The sequence below is a fragment of the Nelumbo lutea genome, chromosome 5 (assembly GCF_056320005.1).
Source record: "Nelumbo lutea isolate HS-2025 chromosome 5, American lotus-T2T, whole genome shotgun sequence".
NCBI lineage: Eukaryota > Viridiplantae > Streptophyta > Magnoliopsida > Proteales > Nelumbonaceae > Nelumbo > Nelumbo lutea.
This window is the reverse complement of record NC_142688.1, coordinates 2245789-2256892: the sequence shown is the minus strand read 5'-3', so window position 1 is coordinate 2256892 and position 11104 is coordinate 2245789. Positions and strand designations below refer to the sequence as shown.

At 35.1% G+C, this 11104-nt stretch overlaps 1 long non-coding RNA gene across 1 annotated transcript; it reads right to left on the bottom strand.

Moving 5' to 3' along the window:
• Window positions 1-4476: 4476 nt before the first annotated feature.
• LOC148849796 (uncharacterized) lies at window positions 4477-10892 on the bottom strand. Its single transcript, XR_016098914.1, has 2 exons — window positions 10770-10892; window positions 4477-4987 (listed from the first exon to the last, which is right to left on the bottom strand). It is a non-coding gene; the product is annotated as an uncharacterized LOC148849796 (long non-coding RNA).
• Between the last annotated feature and the right edge of the window lie 212 nt (window positions 10893-11104).

The window sequence follows — 11104 nt, the reverse complement described above, 5'->3', positions numbered from 1 at the left end:
GTACATGGCTTATAACCATAGGGACCATGATTGTCAAGCATAACGTGCAAAAGATTTCATTTTTTCTATTTGGTGAAGTCCTAAATTTTATTTATATTTTGTCCCTAAAAATAATAATAATGAAAGAAAAGAAACAACAAGAGCAATAAGACTGTGTTTGGTTTAAAAGAAAATGTTGGAAAAGGTAAGGAAACATTTACAAACCTTGTATAGAACAATAGAGGCATTAATTCAAGCATGTTTTATGCTAAGAATGTAAATTAAAAAGAAAAGTTCAATATGCAGTTTATTACTATTTTTCTTTTCTTATTTTATTCATCCACGTTGTCAAAAGCTCCATCCACTGCCATCAGGTCCCTTTTTATTCCGTTAGTACAATTTCTTTAGAGTTTTTAGAGTTGTAACTCCGCCATGACCGACATTCTCGTTGCCACCAGACATCACTTCCTATTGTATAAACAAAATTAATAACTTTTAGAGAATCAACGATGTGAGGAGAAGAAACGGTAAAATATATAAGTATGGTATGGTGGGTCAGTGATTGTTTTCCTTCTTTTTGAGTTTCACTTCACATACCATGATTATGGCCATGATGTTGTCTCTAGTTAACTCTTCTAATTCATCATTTTTCCCATCTTCGTCATAAAAGGGGTCCCCTTTATTCCCTTATAGTCCATTTGGTTGCCGAGAAAGGATGGGATGGGATGGGATGGAATGAGAAGTGATTTTTTTTTCTCAATCCTGTCACCTATGTTTGGTTGCTGAGACCAGATATCCTACCAAATCTGCTTTCCAGTGTTTCATTGTTAAGAAAATTTTACATGATTATTGTTTCCATCATAGTTTGACAAATTCATACATTCTTCAATTTCACATCACAAGACTTGTTTTGAGGAGACGTGAAGACATGGCATATTTAAAGATTCCTACATAGTAAATATATATCGTACATGAAATAGCTAATATAAACGGTTTCATCAAACATGTCATAGGTCAATTCCCTAATAACCAAATATTTGCAAGCATCATTTAAACAAGTATAAGATTGACATAACCACCAAACTAATGACCAACACAATAATGACCATTGATTGCGAACGGTCCTCTTTCGGTGCCTTCACCTTCGTGCTAATATCCTTTACATGGATCCTAGAAGTGTTCCCAACTGTGGAGTTTTGAGGTATTGAATACATATTGCACTAGTACTGTTGCAATTGGAATATTGCCTTTTCGTAAGTGCTATATGAGCAAAAAATTGCTCTGCTAAACCTATGCACTTGGGCATTACACTCTACCCACGTGAAATAGATTCTCGATCGACGACCTTTGAACACAACGTAATATTTTGCCATATAAGTACCTATATAAATGTAAATATATATCTCATCAAACCTGCAAATATATCATCAATGGTACTAAAGCCAACGCAATATTTCACCAAACACTTGCTAATTAACCTGTGACCCATATCATACATTTACAACCAAGCACCACCATATAAAGAGAAAAATCACAATCACAAATTGCATTGGATTAAATCCAATGCATCTAAACCTGCAATTATATCATCCATCAATCAATCAAGTTGTAAGATTGCTAATTAACCTGTGACCCATATCATACATTTACAACCAAGCACCACCATATAAAGAGAAATGTACAATCACAAATTATAGTGGATTAAATCCAATGCATTTAAACTTGCAATTATATCATTCATCAATCAATCAAGTTGCAAGATGTTTGGTTTCACCAAACACTTGCAAATTAACTTATGACCCATATCATACATTCACAACCTGTGAATAATAAGTCGCAAAAAAATATTTATATAGCATCTCAATCATTGTGTATATGTTCATACAATATCTCAAAGCAAATATCCAATGCACCATAGTAAAAGTTAGTAACAAAATAATGCAACGGATATCTAATTAGTTAAAGTGTCTATCAATGTCTAAAGAGAAGTCAACATCCAATCTAGTATTCAGATGCAAGCTTCATATCCAGCCATGCTTTCCTCAATCGAGGCCTAAGGGTATAAAATGCTATTGCCCTATTCTTAGACTGAGATAAGAAGTCTATTGCCTTAATGAGGAATTCCAGGTTGTCATCCCTAAGGCTATATACGCCCTCAAAAATTTGGTTCGATTCAAGAAAGATATGCTCTTCTCAATTGCATTTGCTAGCGATGAAATGCTACGGGCAATTGTTTGCACTTCATCTGAAACAATGCTAGCATATGACTTTCTTTTCCCCAACGAGCTTCTCCCTTTAGCAGAGCTATACTCTTCTGGTGGCCTAGCCTGTAGGTTAGATTCACCGGCATTGTCCCCCTCATCTAACTCCTCATACACTGGTTCTTGCATTGTCTGTGTGTTATTTGGAGTCATCGAGGTTGTCTCCTGTCTAAGTGCCTCTCTGACAGTAAAAGCTCCATCCCCAGTTACTCGATCATTACCACTGATTATTGCAAGTTGGTCATAGTTATGGATTGACTTCCTTCTAAACTATTTTTCCTCAGGGTGTGCCTGGCCATTTGTTATGAATAATTCTATCATCATCACATTACAATAAAAAAATGCCAACATTTATACACAAACAATACTAAATCAATCTTACCAGAATGTATTCAGCCCATACTTTAGGTTCTGCATCTATTGTCTTCGTAAGGTCATTACATGAGAAACCACTTGAGTTTATGATGTTTGATATAGTAGTAAAGTTTTTCTTTATTGTTTTCAATTGGTTTCGAATGTTGTTATAGGTGCAGTCCACCCCAAATGTCAAGCTTATAGCCCTAGCAGCGGCATTATATGTCGGAGCCTTAAAACTTTTGTCAACCTTCTTTCCAAGGTTTTCTTGCTCAATGAGGGTCTCTATTAATAGGTTGTCCATGCCTGTTGTCCATGACATGTTAGGCTTGGCTGACCTAATGTCATATTGAGTAGGTGCAAAATCCATTGCTAGTTCAAATAAAGAAATCGTAGTGTAATTAGTCATTTCATACATGTAATACAATATGACACGCTTTCACACAATTACATGCATGGTAACAAATACAATACACTTAACAAATTCAATAACATAAGCTACTAAATCCACCAACACATATGTTGAATATTAAAATGTTTAAAATCCATACAAAAGTAGAGTACAATTAAAAATACAAGTTCAGAGCAAGATCCCATATAATAAAAACAAACAACTAAAATTAATTTCGGTGCCTAGACTGAGATACTTGGTAGTTTGCCCACATTTGGTTAGCTATCTCATCCCTGAGTCGGTTCCCTTCTCTAGACTACTCATTTCTACTAATATGTTGGGAAGGTTGAGTGTTTGGGTATCCATCCCATCATCCGACTCATCTCCATCATTTGCATCCAAGTCTGCACCTCCTCCATCCTGTTCATACTCAGACATGATCCGATCATATGGATTCACTCCCATGACATGATTATGTAATATGCAACAAGCAGATACTATCTTCACTTGAGTTTTGAATGGGTAATGTTGTTCAGAAACCAAAATCAGGAAACGTTTCTTAAGGACACCGAAAATTTGTTCAACTGCATTCCCAAGTGATGCATGACGGAGGTTGAACAATTCTTTTGGATTCTCGGGTTGATGTGTTCCCCATTCTTTCAGATGGTATCTTGTGCTACGATATGGCATTAAAAATCTAGTCTTTAAAGCAAACCCAACATCCGCAAGATAATATTTACCTAATTAAATATATAAAGAACAAGATTAGAAACAAACCCCTGCATCTACTTGTGCAACATCCATATGATCTACATGACTTTGTATTAATATCTGCAGGAACATATGGCTTTTGTTCTCTCACTAGTGCATTAGTTAACATGCGGGAGTTTGATGCAACACCTTCCCATCCAGGTAATACATACATGAAACACAGGTCGAATGAATATGCAACAAGAATATTTTGTGTCGGGTAACCTTTACGACCACGAAATCGAACTACATGACTTTGCATTAATACCTGTAGGAACATATAGTTTATGTTCTCTCACTAGTGCGTTAGTTAACATGCGGGAATCTGATGCATCACCTTCCCATCCAGGTAATACATACGTGAAACACATGTCGAATGAATATGCAACAAGAATATTTTGTGTTGGGTAACCTTTACGACCACGAAATCGATCTACATGACTTTGCATTAATACCTGTAGGAACATATAGTTTATGTTCTCTCACTAGTGCATTAGTTAACATGCGGGAATCCGATGCATCACCTTCCCATCCAGGTAATACATACGTGAAACACATGTCGAATGAACATGCAACATGAATATTTTGTGTTGGGTAACCTTTACTACCACGAAATCGAACTACATCTGCAGTAGGAAGGTATATGCGGGCCATTAATTGCCCCAACACAATCCTACGAAGCATTTCATTTTGATAGTGCATTTTAATTTTTAATGCCTAAATAATAGTGTAGATAGTTCATATGTATGTAAACTTTGATGTGTTTGTTACCTTAAGTATGGGCAAAAGTCAATTTCTAATCTCAGTAAGTACAATTGCACCATTTGGTTGGATTAAATATCTATCTTCTAGACTTAAAACTGCATCTAGTACCAAGTTGAAGTGATGACTCACACTCTCCAGACCTACTGAAATGGAATCTCATCATTCTATTCCTAACATTGTATGCTAATATGTGTAGGAATCTAGCAACTTGTTCCTCCACGGTACTTCATAATGTATCATTCAATCGGCCGGTTTCTCAGAGAATTTTGCAAAGCCTATAGAATGATTCCTTCCCCATTCTTAATTGATTATAACAATCAACTGGTTTTTCCCTACATAATCGATCCAATAAATCTTGTCTTTGTAAGTCCCGATTAACAGATGGCTCCCTATCCACGTAGTCCATCCATTCTTGTAGAATGGTCAATGTCAATGAAGTTGTAGTGGTTGCAACACCGACCACTGCAATCAGAAGTTCTTTGTCCATCTATCAAAGCAAAACATGTGTGAAAAAATGTTAAAAGTAGGATTCCTCAAATAAATTTAAATCAAGGAAGGGATTAGAAAATGATGATTTCTTTTTATTAGCAGATGAATACACATGATAATAAAAATTCTAAGCCAAATAAATATTTAAAATAAATATAGTTATCATCCCAAAAATAGATATCTTTATAGACACTTGGGTTAGATATTTGCAGTTCATTTTGATTTAGGTTATTTGCGAGGGAGACAATTGTGTTAGAGTAGTTTGCTAACATGGCACGATCTGACCCATTCGACCTAGGTGGTCGAATTGTGACACAAACGGTTTGGCCTCTTGGTCAGTTTTAAAAAAATTGGTTCCTAAGGCTCTCTAAGTTATGAAATAATAAAATGATTTTATGAAGGTTTCTTTGGAATTATGTTTGATAATTATAATTGAATGATTAAATATCTAACAATGTATATGCTTTTAGAGTCTAAAATCATTTACATAGCTTTATTTTAGGTAACAAGTTGAAGCTATTCTTCTTGCAATACATGATTTCTCTGTTTAATATTTTTAAAATTTCATCTCTTCAATTCATTTTTGCGGGAGGTCTATGATGGACAACTGTTTATAAAGCTCAAAAATGGTGTTTCTTTGCCTATCATGGATCCTTGGGTATGGTAAATTTTCTTGATTTTTATTGACATTTATTTAATTGGGATTTATGTTATTCTTTACATTGTTAAAATATACTATTTATGACTATTTTCTGTGCTGGACATCCATGAGTATTTATGTAATTTTCCTCTCTTATTTGACAAAGTATAAATTTGAATGAAAAGGGCTGATCACCCATTCTTATTTGACAAAGTATAAATTTGAACAACCTGATGCATTATGGAGAAGGATTATTCTAGCTAAGTATGGAGTAGATGTGTCATCTTGGGAGCCAACGAAGACTAAATATCTTATGGGTGTGCTGTATGGAGAGGAATTCATGCATGGAGAGGAATTCAAAAAGTGTTGGAGGAATTTAGAAAAGGAATTAGATACAAGGTGGGAAGTGGCTCAAGAATCAAAATTTGGACTGATATTTGGTGTGGGGATCAACGTCTTTAGCAAAGCTTTCCCAATCTTTATGAGATTGCTCAAAACAAAGATTGCATGGATGCAAAGGCTTTTGCTTGGGTAGGTGATGATGCACGATCTGGAAGCTCTTAGCTGGAAGATGACCTAGACCTTAGTCGTGCAGTGAGCTGGACCAAGCTGCAAGACAGAGGATTAGAGAACCCGGGGTGGCTAACTTGGCAAGGTCGCTCCGATGCTTAAGTCAGTACTGGGTTGTGTGAGCTAAAAGTTTGTATGCTAGTAAGCTAGTGAGCAAATATATCGCATGTACCCTGTGTCATTGGGGTTGTTGCCTTTATATAGGCATTGTTTGGCATAGGCTTCATGCACTGCATCTGAGATTTCCGAGAGGTCATGCCTTACCGGTCCGAAATCCTCGGAGGTAACCGTTGTGCACGTTGACCATCCTCCGGAACATTTGGTACGCCGACCAATTTCAGAGAAACCTGGGAGTGTCGGGGTATGCATGCTAAATTTGTCGGCGAGCACATCTCAGGTCATTGCCTGGTCCTCAATTAGGTCGGCAAGCCCTCGAGAGAGGTCGCACCATGCATCAAGGTCACTTCGGCCAGTGACGAGGTGCTACAGGTTGGCCCTGGACGAGGTGCTGCAAGCCGACCTAAGTTGTGGTCGAGGTTGCTAGGTCAGCGATAAAGGCAGGTAGCTAGGTCAGGGCGAAGACGAACTATGATCTAGGACTCCAAATCATCGCTTAGGTGGCATCTGGGTGTCATCTAGCTATTTCGGGATGCCATGTGTCATGAGGTTATTGGAGGGCCAAATCTGCCATCATCAGTAGGAGATACTGTAGTTTGGTGTCCAATGTTCATAATGATTTTAAATGATTGGGAGGTTGGGCAGTGGATGGAGTTGATGCAGCAACTATCTGGTATAACTCCTGTCTCTACAAATAGAGAGAGGAGAATTTGGAAGTGGGATAAAGAAGGATTTTTCACAGTAAGGTCCTTCTATAACAAACTCACGAAGGTGGAGGTGGTGGATTTCCCAGAAGTTGGTGTATGGAAATCCGCAGCTTAAACTCTGGTTTAGAACAAGAAAGATCCTACAAATAAATCTGATGATACAAAACCAAAATCACTAAGGAGGGAAAAAGACATACTTAGATACTATAAACAGTTTTTAGACAACCATCTAAAAAAGTCAATTAATCTAAGTAGGATAATCACAATGATTACCAACTACATTGCTGCAGTACCACATTAGTATAGAAAACTCCTTTTTTATATCAGCTAATACAAATCCAGTTTAAACCAATTTATCAACAAAAATCAAACTAAAGGGCTAAAACAAAAGGCAACTTCCAATTCAAAAATATGCATTTCAACACCATACATTGTTTCTAAGTGAAAAGATCATAGGTTTGAGTTAGGATAACTATAGTAAGTACCAACTGCATCATTAAGAGTACCACACCATCCAAGAAAAGATCTATAGATTAACCAACAAAAGGGCTAAAAGAAAAGAGAGATTCTAAGTGAAAAAAATGCAACCAAACATCATAGTTTCTAAGTACCAAGTTACTAGGTTTAAGGTAGGATAACAGAAGCAAGTACCAATTGCATCATGGAGTACCACATCAATGTATTCCCCACATTAAACTAACAAAAGTAGTAAAAAGTTGAAAGAAAAAAGGAGCTTCAATTCAAAAATACACAACTAAACATCAAATCTAGTTTATAAGCAGGAAACTAATAGCCTTCGGTTTGTACAATTAGCAAAGGATTAAGTTTCATAATTCAAACAGGTTGGAAAGACTCTCCCAAATACCATATTGTGAATTGAGATCATATTTGTAAGTCTCAGTCCAAAGGTAGCTTGAGAATAAGACATATAAAGTCTTTCAACTTTGCTTTACTTGGAAGTTGGCTTTGGAGGTTCTCTCTTGAACTAGATGACCTTTGGGAGGCTGAATTACTGTTATTGGAGATGGTATAAGACTCTGATTCTGATTAGACCCTTGGATTAGGGATCACACTCTTATAGAGCTATTTCCAACCTTGTATAATGTAGCAACAAACAGAGAAGTCTTGGTAGCTGATTCTTTTTTGCTAACTGACAATTGCATTTGTTGAACTCCTTTTATAAGGGGCTTTAATAATTGGGAGCTTCAGATAATAGCAGACCTACTTGTTTTGCTACAAAACCAGCATTTAAATATACAAACACATAGTACAAGCAAATGAACAATAGGATTTTTGAGCACAAAGCTTCTCTGAAGTCGAGGTCATCAATTTGGATATAGGGGTTATTAGAAGTTGGTTGTGTATACATGCTATGTTTAAAGATGATAATTTTAATAGTACTTTTTTTAGGATTGTCTTTTCTTTGAGGTCCTTCTTTAACAACTTCTCATTGTCCAAAGGACCTTTTTTGCTTTAATACAATTATACTTTACCTTTTCTCAAAAAAAAAAAAAGAAAAAAATATTAAAAGCATATCAGCATCATATGATTCATATCCTATTTGGTTTTCTTAAGAACAAGTATTTTGATATCTTAACCCTTCAAAACACAAAAACTACATTAATGAGCATGTCAACATTTTGAAATAATGTCCTTTTATCATTTATGTGATGATGAAAGCATTCACTTATGAATAAATATCAACTAGGTAAGAGAAATGTTGTTCATCCATGATACCCAGATTCTTATACAAGAGTGCCTTTATGCCAGATACTTCAATATTTATGTGTAAATCCATATTTAACACCTTGCCTTATGGTTGCCTAACGGTTCATCCATGACACCTTTATGCTAGATGCAACATTTACTTCACCTTTTTTCTCAAAAAGAAAAAAAAAAGAAAGAAAAAATATATCAACTAGAGCACTAGTAGGTATAGGTTTTTTCCTTGTTTTTAGGGATTTTGTTAGGACGGGTCTGATGCTTTTGGGTTTGCTGTTGTTGGGTTATTCCTTATCACCCTACTATAATTTCCTTTTCCTTTCTCTAATAAAGTTATACTTTTTATTTATCTTTAAAAAAAAGAGCACTAGTAGATGTAGGTATACATTTTAATGTGATAGTTAGCCTATGTTTAGAAAATACATGGAGGGGGGCTTGATATAGGAAAGGTGAAAGATAAGGACACTGCTTTCTTGTGTAAATGACTTTGGAGATTCTCCTTGGGTCATCAATCCTTTGTGGTGTCCATGAAAATACATTGATTTCCATTCCTAACAGTATTATATCTACATTGCATTTATGTTGTTCTAGTCCTGCTTATTTTAAAACCTCTTGTTTTTAAAGTATTTGTCCATTTATCTTATTTTGCACTTAATCCTTCTTTAGTTTCTTCAATTAATACTATGCCATCATCAAATAACATACACTGCAGTACCTCCTGAATATGTTTAGTCAATTCATTAATGAGTACTGCAAATAAATAATGGCTAAGTGCTGAACCTAATTGAAGTTCTATTGCAACTAGAAATTCTATCCCAAGTCACTAATTTGATGTTTCACAAAAACTAAATTGATAGTTTCTAATTATTGTTTTGTCAAATCTAAACTCTATAATATAGTGGCCGATTTGAAGCATGCTATTCTTGTTCAGGCCTTTTTCAAAACCTGAGCTCACCTTTTTGTTCACAAATGCTAGTGTTTGTTTTATATGTATGCAGGATGATGATGATGATGATTGGTTTCCTAAGGATATTCATGAAGCACTCAAGGTTATGCGTGAACGAAAGATCTTTGATGTACAGGACATATGTATACCATTGCTGATGCTTGGGGTTGAACATGGAAGAGAGAACTAAAGAAAAGACCCCCTCGAAGATGGCCACAAGAATGGGAAGTTGAGTTGGCAATGAAAGTAACGTAGAAGGCATGCTCTTATCCTCTTTTGCCTGGTGCTTTATATTTCTCTAGCTGCATAGATATACTCAGTTTTTGGTTTATATTTTATTCTCTATTACTTTTCTTATTCAACGTTCTTCATGTTTTCTCTTGCTTATTTGCCCATTATGTGATTCTCCTAAACTTGTATTTGTTTTCATTTTTTTTTAATTCATCTCTCAAAATCAAACCTAATTAATGGCCTTATATTTGTTTACAAATTTTTATATTTCAAATTCCTCCCTTATCCATGGTCTGAATACGAAGAAAATTAGTGGCTTTATATCTGAACATATTATATTGACCCTTCTATTGCTCTACCACAAACTTGAATGTAAATTTTCTTTATTATCAAAAAAATTAACCACAATGAAATGTACTGAGCTTGGTTATTCAAAAAAATTAACAAAACTTGATCCATTTGTCATTCTTTTGTTGGGCTTGACCCATTTGTATGTAAAGCTTGATTCAAGAAACTACTGATAAATACAAAGCATGAAACAAAAAATGAAAACAAAAAACACAAATCTAAAAAACACAACAGATCTAACAGCAACCCCTTGGGTTGCCTCAGATAACTTGAAACATAATATAAAATGGAAAAAAATACAGACACAATCAGTTCGAGCATTACTAGATCTAACGACAACTCTGAAACTAAATACAAATTGAGAAGATGACGAATGTATTTGAGAACAAATTTACAACACACTTAAAAAAAATATAGATCTAAAAAACACAACACATCTAGAAATGTGTTGATACCAGATGATAGATTTGGACAGACATGGCGCTGATGAGAAGATTACCTGAGATGATGCCAGTAATAAGATGATTGGACAACGAATGAGAAAAAGACGAACGAAAATCTCGTGAGGAGTTCATTCATGAAAATAGATAAAAATGATAACGTAAATCATGAGAGAAACTCATCCCATCAATTCACTCAAAATAAACGTGTTGCGCAAATCAAAGGGACCATTAATGTTTTCCATTGAATGTTTCAAAACCCTGTTTTTATTCCATTTTACCTAACTCCAACTACAAGATAATTAACGGTATAAAAAGGATAGTTTGGACATATAAAAAACTTTAAACAATGGGATGATTTTTTTTTTTTTGAAATTAACGCAGAACATTAACA